Source organism: Peromyscus maniculatus, chromosome 10 (assembly GCF_049852395.1).
Source record: "Peromyscus maniculatus bairdii isolate BWxNUB_F1_BW_parent chromosome 10, HU_Pman_BW_mat_3.1, whole genome shotgun sequence".
Taxonomy (NCBI): domain Eukaryota; kingdom Metazoa; phylum Chordata; class Mammalia; order Rodentia; family Cricetidae; genus Peromyscus; species Peromyscus maniculatus.
This window is the reverse complement of record NC_134861.1, coordinates 52719781-52733175: the sequence shown is the minus strand read 5'-3', so window position 1 is coordinate 52733175 and position 13395 is coordinate 52719781. Positions and strand designations below refer to the sequence as shown.

The window sequence follows — 13395 nt, the reverse complement described above, 5'->3', positions numbered from 1 at the left end:
AAATGATATTATCTGCAATAATTTTCTTTTGTTTATTTAGTCTTCAATTTTTAAATAGACATCAGATTCAGGGGCAAGAGACTTCAGTGCTTATAAAAATGTCTCAGGACTAAAGTTCAAGATTGTTGGTAGTAGTGATGCATGTGTAAGAAAATCTACCATATTTGCAAAGTCCAAGAACAGTTGAGAAAGTGGATAAGGGGCAGTAGAAACTGTCTGACCAGCCTAGAAGTCTACTTTTGAGATAAATTTTGAAAATGATATTCATAAAGTTAAGAATTTGAAAATTTATTCTCATAAAGATATTATGCAAAAATATTTCTGAAATGGTATTGTGCAACCATATGGGTACATCTTTTATTATTATTATTGTTGTTGATGATGATGATGACATTATTATTATTATTTTGAGATTCTTATATCCTTTTATTTAAAAGATATGATTATATATTTTCTCCATTCCTGATCTATTGGGGTCCCTACAAGCCTCACAGTGGGCAGGAAATGATCAGCATGAGGTGAAAAACAAGACTGGGTTCTGCAACACTTTAGCAGGTGCTGGATCAAAAACTTCCAGATTCTGACCTTGTGGTTGATTTTCATACACATTTAAGCACAGCAAATACTCCACATGACAATTATCACAGAGCTTCAGGAATGGCTACCTTGATATTCCCTTGCAAAGTACACTTCTGTAGCAAAAAAAACCCCGTGACCTATACAATGAAAACGAGTTCTTTTGCCTGATAAGCAGTGCTCAGGGTAAGGGCCTAGGGAGGAAGGATTTATAGTAAGCATAAAGATAGATTCTATTGATACAGGATGCAAAGAACATGGGGACTCTTTCATAGGAAGGGTTTGTTCACTGAGAAACAATGCTCAGGATTTGACAGGATTCGCGAGAAGGCTGGCTCCATAGAAGAGCAAAAGACCACCAGGTTGTTAGACATCATCCATTTGTCTTCTCAGTGAAAAGGTGTCATTTCCTTCACTCGAACACAATAGGCATACATGTTTAGCAATTGTCATTCCCCCAATGCTTTCTCCAAGCTGTGCTTCTTATGTCTTTCCTCCTTAGAAAACCTCCCATTTGCTGCTACACCCACCAACTTTCTTTCAAATTCATGGCCTTTTTTCCTTTGTTTTAACTCGTCTGTGTGTGTGCGCACACGTGTGTGTGTGTGTGTGTGTGTGTGTGTGTGTGTGTGTGTGTGTGTGAGTGATTTGAATATTACCAAATATAGAAATAAAAACTATCATAACATTATATGGATCAGGTATGTTTTATTTTTATATGTATATATGACTATATCATTATATTTATTTATATGATTATATATATATTTATACATTTATTTATAAACATAAGGCTGACAATTTTGCTATTGGGTGATCAATTGCTGAACTATTTTCTGGGTAGACTGTGTCTTCAGCTCCTAGCATTTCTTACCTTTCTGTACTACTTTGTCTAAATGAGAATTCATTGACCTTTCCCTTTCATGGTAGTATGTCTGCTGTTCATGAATGTAGCCTTTCTGATATTTCTAGGAAAGACACTATGTCACTTCAAATTTCTTGTTCCTCTGGTTCTTACAATCTGTGAGGGTAAAATAACACGAAGGGTGTCAGAAAAGTCATAAATTATCCTATTAACGAACTACCTAAAATACACACAATATATGCAAGTTAATAGATGATAGATAGATAGATAGATAGATAGATAGATAGATAGATAGATAGATAGATAGATAGAGAGAGAGAGAGAGAGATAGATAGATAGATAGATAGATAGATAGATAGATAGATAGATAGATAGATAGATAGATGCTCAATAAAGATTAAATGTTTCTCTGTGGGCTTATGATATTCTTCCCCCAGGGGGCATAGATTATCTAACAAAAACCCCATCTCTAAGCATGAGAAACCCTGTTTGAGTTGCTAGTCATGGTTTTTCAAGAGACTCCCAAATCAGTGGCTACTGCTGCTGCCCTTGGTGGCAACATAAGTCATGGAAGGTAAGTCCCTATTGATTCATATTCGTAGTTCAAAGTGGATCTGACCTGTAAGCCTCCCCTCTGAGTAATAACTGTCATGGTATGAGATTGAATTATACAATCTTCCAAATGAGGAAAGCAACCAACAGTCCTACCCTGCTTTGATGACTATTAGACACAATTCATTTGTTTATTTTATTTGTGTGTGTGTGTGTGTGTGTGTGTGTGTGTGTGTGTGTGTGTGTGTGTGCTGTCTGTGTATCTGTGTGTCAATATGTGTTCTAAACTTTCAAGTGTCATGAGTTCCTGCATTACAGGGTTAATGTGAAAGGATAAAGATTACAAAGAGTCTTTCTCAGGTTACACTAGTGAAATCTGCTTCTGTCTGTAATTCTGCTGTCACTATAACATCTTATTGTGACAGTCACTAGCCTACCTTTATGATAGGCTATATTTTTGTTTTGCAACACATTTTTCTACATGTGTTTTGCTAGTCCTCACCACAACTTTGTGATGAAAGATGAGTCTGTGAAGTTATGGATGTACTTGGAAAATGAGGTAAAGAAATAGAAACCAGCAGCAATGGTCATCAAGACACTGCCTTAACTTTCTTTCCAAATTGCTCTTAGTTAACACAAGGCTCTTAGTTTTGAAAAAGGAAAGATGATTGTGACTGCTGTCTCAAAAATTTGCTACATTGAAACTCATCTCCTTCTGTTCATGGATCATTTACTTTCAATAATTTCAAAGATGAAAAATTATTGCAAACAAAAACTGAAAGCATGCAGTTAAAGATAGGACAGATTCAAAACTTTTATAATAGGATTAAGATTAGTGTAGTGGGAAGAGTGATTGTACTCAATGTAAAGGGTTTGAGAGATTTACTAATACAGGATAAGGTGGTACAAAGACCCTATAGTGTGTCAAGGATGATGAGGTCTTCAGAGTCAGAACATCTGTGTTAGTTCATTGAACTTTTCTGTTAGGCTCCAACCAATACTCTGACACAAGGAAGAATCTTTTCTTTCTTGATAATAAAAATGCCAAGAGATGAATTCAAGAGTTTTGGAAAGGAAATGTGTGGGTTTCAAAATATAAGAATCTGAGAGAAGTCAGTATCAGAGAATCCCAAATAACAACCAATAACTTAAAACTATTCAGAAAAATGTGCTAGGATCAAGGAAATCAAAGGCTTCAGGAATGAAACTGTTTAAAGTTCAGACAAAATAAGAAGATACTTTGATTCTATCAGTTACTAGGCAATTTGAAAATACATACAATAATTATGGACTGGCCATCCATATGATTAATATAAAAAAATAGGATGCTTTCTTACAAGATGAAGAACTAGATATTCTAGGATAATAAACTAAAAACAGTAACACTGAACTGAAATTATTTATGATTTATAATATAATAAAAATATGGTATACTATATTGATAAAATGGATTATTGTGAAATTTGGTTATAGTAATGAACAAGAAGTAGAAAAATTTATAATGTCTGTTAAAGAATTTGCTTTCTATGCAACATTCCAAAAGAATAATGAATGAATTATTATTCAACAATCAAAACAAAATGACATTTCAGTATTGCTAGCTTTAGAGATGAAATAAGTCTACATAAAATGATAAGGTAGTAATTAAATACATGCTTCCTAGTTTTGTTATAAATGAACATTTTTTGTTATAAATGAACAATTGAGCCTTGTCTTGATATATAAAAAACACAGACACAAGGCTCAAGAAATGATTTTTTTTTAAAGCAAAGAATTCTCATGGGTCTACAAACTCCTTCTGAGGGAGATGCTTGAAGAATCAAATGAATATTGGAAACATGCTGGAGGATTCTTATTGTATCTACTAAAAATCATCCCAAATTGAAATTATTATGTAGTATTTCATCTTCTTTTTTAAACAAAACAATACTGTGATTAAGAGCTCAAAAATTAAAATATTTATTCAATAGTTGTTAATGTTGAATATGATTTTACTCTTGATATCAAAATTTGCACCCAATAGATTCTTAGTGTCTTGAAAATAAATATTAAGTATGATAGTAAAAGAATAGTTGATGAAGCACTGCCCTCTTTTGGTTATATAAATTAAGTCTATAGAAAATATGAAGAGGTTAAACATTACGAAAAAGAAATAAAATATGAGGGCTATATGTCCAAATTATAAAGTTTATAAAGAGAAAGAAATTAGACAATAAGTAAACATCAGGTTTTAATAAACATAAGCACAAATCTTTGTAACAAACCCTCAGAGGTTTTGTGCTATTTCATTAATTTCAGGTACATTGGCAGGAGTAGATGGGAAAAAAACTGAGAGTATTTGTACTGCCATACAGGATACCTGTGTTGCAGAACAAAAGTGAATTGCAGATGGCTGAAAACAGGGCTTTATGTACACATCCATGAAAACCTGTGATTTGCAAATCAATGTGAGTGATAGCATGTTTATTCTTCTATGACTACTCAGCAATCATCAAAATTTCAACCTAAAAATTCAGATCAATGACTCTAGGTTTATCTATTAATATTTTTCAAACATAATTGCTAGATTAATAAGCTTATTTTCTGTCCATGCTATAAATCTCTTAAGAAGATAACATTTTATCACATTTGCCATTTCCTCTGTTGAAGGCAAATGAGGAGTAATTAAGCATTCTGTCATTTATTCCATGTTTTTGTTTTGTTTTGTTTCTGTTCTTTAATTATGCTACTAGGAGAGAAAAATAACTAGGAATTCCAGTCTTGTTGTGGAGTATAGTGAGCATGTGATAAAATCAAATCATTATTTAATAAATCAAAATTAATTCTAATACTATGTCAATTTCAAAGAAAGTTGATCTAAACTGATGCCTAGGTCTATTTTAACTGAACATACCTATGCAAACTAATTAGCCTTACAGAGTTATGGTAATCAAATACTTTGCATTATGTAGTTAATTGGTTATTAAAATAAATTGTATAACTGTGAGGGCTTGCTGAGAAGTATCCTAGAACTTATAGTTAAGGATATCCACTGTGATAGTAGTTCAAAAATTATTATATTTTTGGAATACTGATCATGGTAGAAGAATGTAAAATTAATATTTTATGATGTATTTTTCACATAAATGTATGGTATATTTATTTCTTTTTTTCTGAGACAGTTTTTTTCTTGTTTAATCAAAGACAGTAGCAATGTTATTTACAATTCAAATGGCCAAGAACTCAGTGTTGACCTGTCCCATTCCACTGAGTGTAGAAAATGCAGGCATGGGCCTGTATGCCTGGTAAATATTAATTAATGAAATCAAATGTAGTAGTCTGAAAACAAGCAGTAATATTTTAAATTTTAATAGTGCTATCAGTAACTAAGACAAATTATTTATAATTTATGTTTTGCCTATATTAGTATTATTTTTTATTTCTGTCTTTCTCATACCATTTTTTTTATACTTTTATTAAATTTTTTGACACAGGGTTTCTCTGTGTAGCTTTGTGCCTTGTATGAATCTCACTCTGTAGACCAGGCTGGTCTGGAACTCATGGAGATCTGCCTGTCTCTGCCTCCTGAGTACTGGGATTAAAGGTATGTGCCACTACCATCTGGCTCATGCCTTGGTTTAATAGCCATAATATTATTGTATTTATTTACAAATCTCAAACAACAAGTTGTAGTCGATAAGTAAAGATTCAAGCAAAGATATATATATATATATATATATATATATATATATATATGTATATGTATATAATTTTTGACTCTTTGTCCTAGAATCTAAACTTTGCCTTTTCATATCCAGTTAAGTTTTTATGAAAAATATTAGGTCATTACATATTAGTGTTATTTTTGGATTAATTTTTAAAACACAAAAAATTTAAATATTTTCCAATCTTTATTTTTAAAAAGCCATTTGTTTCATTCACATTAGAAATTTAAATTTTAAAGAATACTTGTCCATAAAACTTCTCTGATACCCAACATAGTTTTCTTTCTACTCATGAGTAGATAAAAAGCAAAACAACATCAAAAAATTTCTAATCACACCAAGGAAAACATAATGAATAAATATTTCTAAGGCAGTCAATCAAAAGAGGAGAAACACACACACACACACACACACACACACACACACACACACACACACACACACAACTACCACCATAAAAACAATAAGCAAAAACAAAATCAAAGTAACAGGTATCAACAAACAGAGCTCCTTGGTATCTTTCAACATTGTTAATTTCCCCACAGAAGACACAGACAAACAGAAATTATTCCAAAACATGATCCATCCTCTAACATATCAAGCTGCTTCCAAGAAACACATTAATATCAAGAACAGACATCACATTAGGGTGAAAGATGAAAAATATATTCCAAGCAAATGAACCTAAGAAGCAAGCTTGGGTAGCCATTTTAGTATCTGGCTGAATATACTGCAAATTAAAACTTATTAGAAGAGGTAGGAAAGGACATTAATTACTCATCAAAAAAAAATCCATAAAGAGGAAACTGAAATTCCTAACATCTATGCACCAAACCGTTGAGCAACCAAGTTAATAAAAGAAACACTATTACAACTTAAATCATATATTGACCCTCACTGATACTAGGCACCTTCAAAACTTCATGTCAATAGATAGGTCTTCCAGAACAAAAAAATAGTAATGCTGAACCTACCTTACCCAAACCAAATAGAGCTAAAAGACATTTACAAAATATTTCACCCAAACACAAAGTTTATCTCCAAAATTGATCACATATTGAGAGACAAAGCACGGCTCAACAAATACAAGAAAATTGAAATAACACCTTCAAACCTATCTTACCATCAGAGATTAAAGCTGGATCAACAATAAAAGAAACAAGAGAAAGTTTACAAATTCATACAAACCTTACTACTCAGTACTGGGTGAAAAATAGGTCAAGACAAAAATTAGTAGAATTGAAGACATTTAAATTTTATCTTATTTTTCATATATATTCTATCTTATATTTTATCTTATATTTCATATATATGAAATATAAGATAAAATTTATATATATATATATATATATATATATATATATATATATATATATATATATTTATTCTCTCTTTTTAGCCTACAGGTCCCTCTTGATTGGCTTCCAGTTTAGTGTTTTACGGGTTCCTGAGATGTGTGTCTATTTCTTATGCTTTTCTTGGGCTCTTGCCTTCTGTTTGTTTTATTTTATTTCAATGTGTTGGGTTTGTATTTTATTTTATTATATTGTTATCCCTTGAAAGCCCATTTGATTTCCAATGAGTGACTGAAAGTTTATGGATCCTGACAGGAGATGAGGTATGGAGAAACATGGAGGAGGAAAGAAAGGGAAAATCATAATCAATATATTTTTATGAGGAAATAATCTGTTTTCAATAGATGATTACATACCATATTTGTCTTTCTGAGTCTGGGTTACCTCACTCAGGATGATTTTTTTCTAGATCCATCCATTTGCCTGCAAACCTCATGATGTCATTGTTTTTCTCTGCTTAGTAGTATTCCATTGTGTATATGTGCCACAATTTATTTATTCATTCTTCAGTTGAAGGGCATCTAGGTTGTTTCCAGGTTTCGGCTATTACAAACAATGCTGATATGAACATAGCTGAGCAAGTGCTCTTGTGGTATGATTGAGCATTTCTTGGGTATATGCCCAAGAGTGGTATAGCTGGATCTTGGGGGAGATTGATTCCCAATTTTCTAAGAAAGCACCATATTGATTTTCAAAGGGGTTGTACAAGCTTGCATTCCCACCAACAGTGGAGGAGAGTTCCCCTAGTTCCACATCCTCTCCAGCATAAGCTGTATTCAGTGTTTTTGATCTTAGCCATTCTGACAGGGATAAGGTGGTATCTCAGAGGTGTTTTGATTTGCATTTCCCTGATGATTAGGGATGTTGAGCAATTCCTTAAATGTCTATCAGCCATTTGAGTAAGACAAATATGGTATGTACTCACTCATAGGAGGATACTATATGTGGAACAAGGATGACTAGACTGCTACCTGGAAAACAGGATCCCAAGAAAGACACGAGGATTGCCCAATGATGGAGAAATGGGTGAGATCTTCATGAACAACCTGGACATGAGTGGGAGCAATGAAGGGCGAGGGTCGAGGGAAAGAGAGCGGGAGATCCCAGCTGGATCAAGAACAAAGAGGGAGAACAAGGTATAGGAGACCATATGGTAAATGAAGACCACATGAGAAAAGGAAGAAGCAAAGTGCTAAAGAGGCCTAGAGAAATCCACAAAGATACCCCCACAAAAGACTGCTGGCAATGGCCCAGAGACAGCCGGGACTGACCTACTCTGGTGATGGGATGGACAGACACCCTAATAGTTGTGCCAGAAACCCCATCCAAGGACTGAGGAATCTGAAGCACAGACAGCCATGGCTCCTGAGTGGAGTGCCGGGAGTCTAATTAGCGAGAAAGAGGAGGGTTTATATGAGTGAGAATTGTTGAAACCAAGGTTGGATAAAGCACAGGGACAAATAGCCAAACGAATGGAAACACATGAACTATGAACCAATGGCTGAGGGGCCCCCAACTGGATCAGGCCCTCTGAATAGGTGAGACAGTTGATTGGCTTCATCTGTTTGGGAGGCATCTAGGCAGTGATATTGGGTCCTGTGTTCATTGCATGAGTTAGCTGTTTGAAACCTTGGACTTATGCAGGGACGCTTGGCTCAATCTGGGAGGAGGGGACTGGACCTGCCTGGACTGAGTCTACCAGGTTGATCTCAGTCCTCGGGGGAGGCTTTGCCCTGGAGGAGGTGGGAATGGGGGGTGGGCTGGGGAGAAGGGGAGGGGGGCAGGAAGGGGGAGAACAAGGGAATCTGTGCCTGTTATGTAGAACTGAATGTTATTGTAAAATAAAATTAAATTAAATTAAAAAATAGATGATTACAAACAAATTTTTAAGAATTAATGTCAAATTATATATATATATATATATATGAAGATCTTAAATACGTATGTATGTATTATGTAGGTATGTATGTATGTGTGCACATTTATGTTATTCCTAAGCTTGTAGATATAGTGGACTTCTCCTGGATGCATCACTTATACATATATGTATCTGAACAAACGGGTAAAAGTCAACATGTGTAGTATCTGATGACATTTGATGACACCTATCTTTGCCCTTTTTGTGAAATTCTTGTCAAATATATTAAATGATTTTATTTGGTACAAAGTTCAAAGAATTCTAGTACATGCTCTACAAAGACCATAAGTGAGCTTTCTTTTACGATATTGCGATGTTGTAAGTGAAGGTGGCTTTCAATGATATCATATACTATTATTTTGATGTCCTATTTTTGAGATTCTGTTTATAAATAACCTAAGTTAAAATTGAATTCTCACATGTCTTTAACTTCCATAGGGGTAATGCATGTTCAACTATCTATATCTACTCATGCTGCTATAATAAATTCTTTGGCTGTTAGACAGTGATGTGTTGAAAGCTTGTGCATTTATAACTGTGCATAAAATTATATCTTTTATAATGCAGAACTCAATAATTCTCATTAGCCAGTGATTATCTATTTCTCTATATTTTTTGTTTGTTTGTTTGGAGACACGGTTTCTCTGTGTAGTTTTGGTGCCTGTCCTGGATCTCACTCTGTAGACCAGGCTGGCCTTGAACTCATACAGAGCTTCCTGGCTCTGCCTCCAGAGTGATGGGATTAAAGGTGTGCGCCAGCCTATTTCTCTATATTTTTAAATCTCAGTTGAAGTAAAAGTTAACAGTGTGAGATGGAATGTAGATGGTAAATTTTGCTGCAGGATACATTTATATTCAAGATAATGACTAATCTTTCTGAGTTGTCATATGTTTGATAGACCTCTAGCAGTTACTGACCCTTCGTGGCATTGTCTGTTTCATACATAATGCCACCATTTGTTCAGCTCTTCGATTTTACAAACCAGACATTTTTTTTCTTTTTTTTTATTATTATCATTTATTTTACAATACTATTCAGTTCCACATAATAGCCACAGATTCCCTTGCTCTCTCCCCCCTGCCCCCTCCCCTTCCCCCCAGCACACCCCCATTCCCACCTCCTCCAGATCAAGGCCACCCCCGAGGACTGGGATCGACCAGACAGACTCAGTCCTGGCAGGTCCAGTCCCCTGCTCCCAGACTGAGCCAAGCGTCCCTGCATAAGTCCCAGGTTTCAAACAGCTAACTCATGCAACGAGCCCAGGACCTGGCACCACTGCCTAGATGCCTCCCAAACAGATCAAGTCAATCAACTGTCTCACCTATTCAGAGGGCCCGATCCAGTTGGGGGCCCCTCAGCCTTTGCAAACCAGACATTTTTATGCCATGTACAAAGTACTATCTCTGATTTCAATGTTTTGATTCATAAATTCTCTTTGTATCTTTGCAAATCTACTTCTAATTTGCCATTTCATACAAATGTGCAATGCTCAAAGTTGAAGAGATTTCCTGGAAGCATGTGTAGTGGAGCACAGGTGCCTCATGGATTATGCTAGATGTGGGTAAGTTCCAAAGGAGCTCAGAATAAACTTTGTCACATACATAGATTTCTCTACAGAAGTATTGATGAAAAGAAGTGATGCACAGCAATGATAACTCAAGAAATATAGTATATGGGCATCATGTTGCATGCCAAAAAATCTGAGAGTAGAAGAGACAGAAGCAAACAAATTAACAGGTTTTCTATGGCAATATTAGCTATCCCCTGGACCTAATTCACTAGCACTTCTCTTCCGAACTTAAATGTTATGTAACGCACTATAATTATTTAAGAAATAATTTACAAACCTTTCTTCCTTCTTTACAAATTGTTTTCAGGTGGCTTAGAGTATTAAAAAGGTTGAGGCTAATTTAACTTGTCCTTGATTTCGGAATATAAGTAAAAATTAATTGAGGTAAAACACATTCATTTTTATCTCTAAGCTGACAGACTTAAAAAAATGGATTAAATTGTCGTCAGTGTGACTGAACAAGTGATCACTTGCAATGGCAATGTCTTGAAACTGTCTTTATATTCAATCCAATGTTCCACAAGTGCAAAATATTCCCTAAGATATAGCCCCATTAGATCGACATGCTTTTCATTCTAAATATAGGGAATTTGAACAAAGAATGAGCGACAATAGGAGCTCCAATTAAATTGTTCATTGTGTACAGTGAACTTGATAATACAATGTCAGAGAGAAATATAACTGTAGACAAGAGAAAAAACAGGCATAAGCATCATGTGCAAATTGGGTTACCTAACCTTGCCCATTTCACTAGTAAATAAAATAACAATTGTAAAAATCGAAGAGTAAATTATATGATGTGTATAGAACATATTAAATATGTTACATTTAAGATTACGGTAGGAGTAAAACAGAGGCGACCCATTTTTTTCCAACAGGATAAATAAGAATATGTTTATTACAAATTAACACATTTAAAGGTAAAAGTTTTCCACAGTATGCCTTGGAATGTAGAAATTATTTTTACCATATTTTCTCTGAAATTAAATGTTTTCCATTTGACTCAAGTAGTTTTAACTCGTTGCTAACTCTTTTTAAAAGATCTCTAGAATTGATATTTTTAATAAAAATCTAATTTCTCTAGGGCTTGCCAATCTCATCATAAAGTGAATGTTTCATTTTAGGGTAATTTAAAATGAAGCAAGAATCTATTAAAAGAGGCTTTTTAAAGGTCAGGTAGACTGAGGTTAGCTAAGAAGCAAAGAATCAACATAAAGTTAGGCACCCGTGATGCTAAGGATTGCAGGTATGGTCTAGAGTTTTAAACCTTATACACTGTCTGCTTTAGAGCAGAGCATAGCTCCTTGGCATGTAGGCATATTCAAATAGTATGGTAACTACAGTTTGGTACCATAAAGAGGAGAAGGAACCTAGTACATCTGATTTGCAGGTCATATAATAAGTCAATGGGACTGGTATAGCACTTTCAAGGTCAGTATACCGTTCTAGTGCAACTAAAATTAGAATCTCATTTTACTCACTTGAAATGATGTCATTTTACCAGGGAAACTTACTCAGAGCTCATTATGCTAAGCATATGACATGGGTGAATGCAATGATTTTGATGAAAATAAAATCTAAAAAGATTGTTTTAAAAGATAGAAAATTAATAGGAAATATATGTATTATATTGAATAGTATTACACTGTAATATTTATCCTTAAAACCCCTAATTCCAAAAGTTACTTGTTTTGCAAATTAATTATATATATATATATATATATATATATATATATTCATCAATAATATACTGGTACTCACAACATAGCAATGCAAATTCCATCATATGGAAAATTTGTAGCAATGATTATTTGATATCTAAATGTATCAATAAGACATTAGCTATTCTGTAAGCTGTGCAGCCAAATATGTAATAATTATAATCACGATTATTTAAATAATGCTTAAAAATTGAGAATACCCTGTTAATGACATCACAGAAAATAGAAACCACTAAAAGATACTCCACCCTGACTGCAGAGGCAGCATTTGGACAACTAAAGCAAATGAAAGCACCTGTGGTTTCTCATCCCACTGTCTAAAACAGTTATTGACAGCTTTCAGAGCACAAAGGCCATTGCAAAACATCTAGTCAATTTCTGTGGCTCCTTGATGCAGTCAAATAATTTATTTCCCACTGAAATAACAATGAAAATTTAAGAAAGAAGAAAAAATATACAAGACCTCAGTAATTGGGAGAATTTTTTTTTAGTGTGTGCAAGTTTGTAAACATATTTTCCTCTTTAAAAATACAAGCATTTTTCTAAAGATCAGTGATGTGTTGAGAATAACTGTGATAACTGGATAATTAAAGATATAACAAATAATAAAGGTAATAAGAGATATATACAAGGGATTAAATAAATAAAAGATAGCAGCAATTTAATGAGCAAAGTTAAAATCAGCAATGCCAGTTACATGTTAGGTTCTTTCACAGACTTTAATATATTCTTCAAGATTACAGTGGGAAACCATATATATATATATGTATATATATATATATATATATGTGTATAAAACAAAAATATTGTAAGAGTTGTCACTTCTTAACCATCATGATCATGTGTATTGAATGTGGCTGGATGCAAACTCCCTCAGAGTGCTAACACATTTCATACATTTTATGCTTATCTGAATTGGTAATATAACTCATTTCACATTAAACACCCAGGGGGTAGGTAACAGTGTTGAGATTTTACCCAGTGTTCTGGACAGCATGAGGTTCCACAAATAAAATAGTTTTTCTAGCGACTGCTGTGCTCAACTGGTGTCTACATTTGCCACATGAATGGAATGCATTTTGTCCCTTGTCAAGGTAAGTAAGATACCATGAAAAATTTAATCACCCCTCTCC

The 13395-nt window shown here is 34.0% G+C and overlaps 1 pseudogene; it reads left to right on the top strand.

Moving 5' to 3' along the window:
• Positions 1-1944: 1944 nt before the first annotated feature.
• The window catches only part of LOC102927171 (large ribosomal subunit protein eL31 pseudogene), a 54166-nt pseudogene continuing 42715 nt past the window's right edge, over positions 1945-13395 (top strand).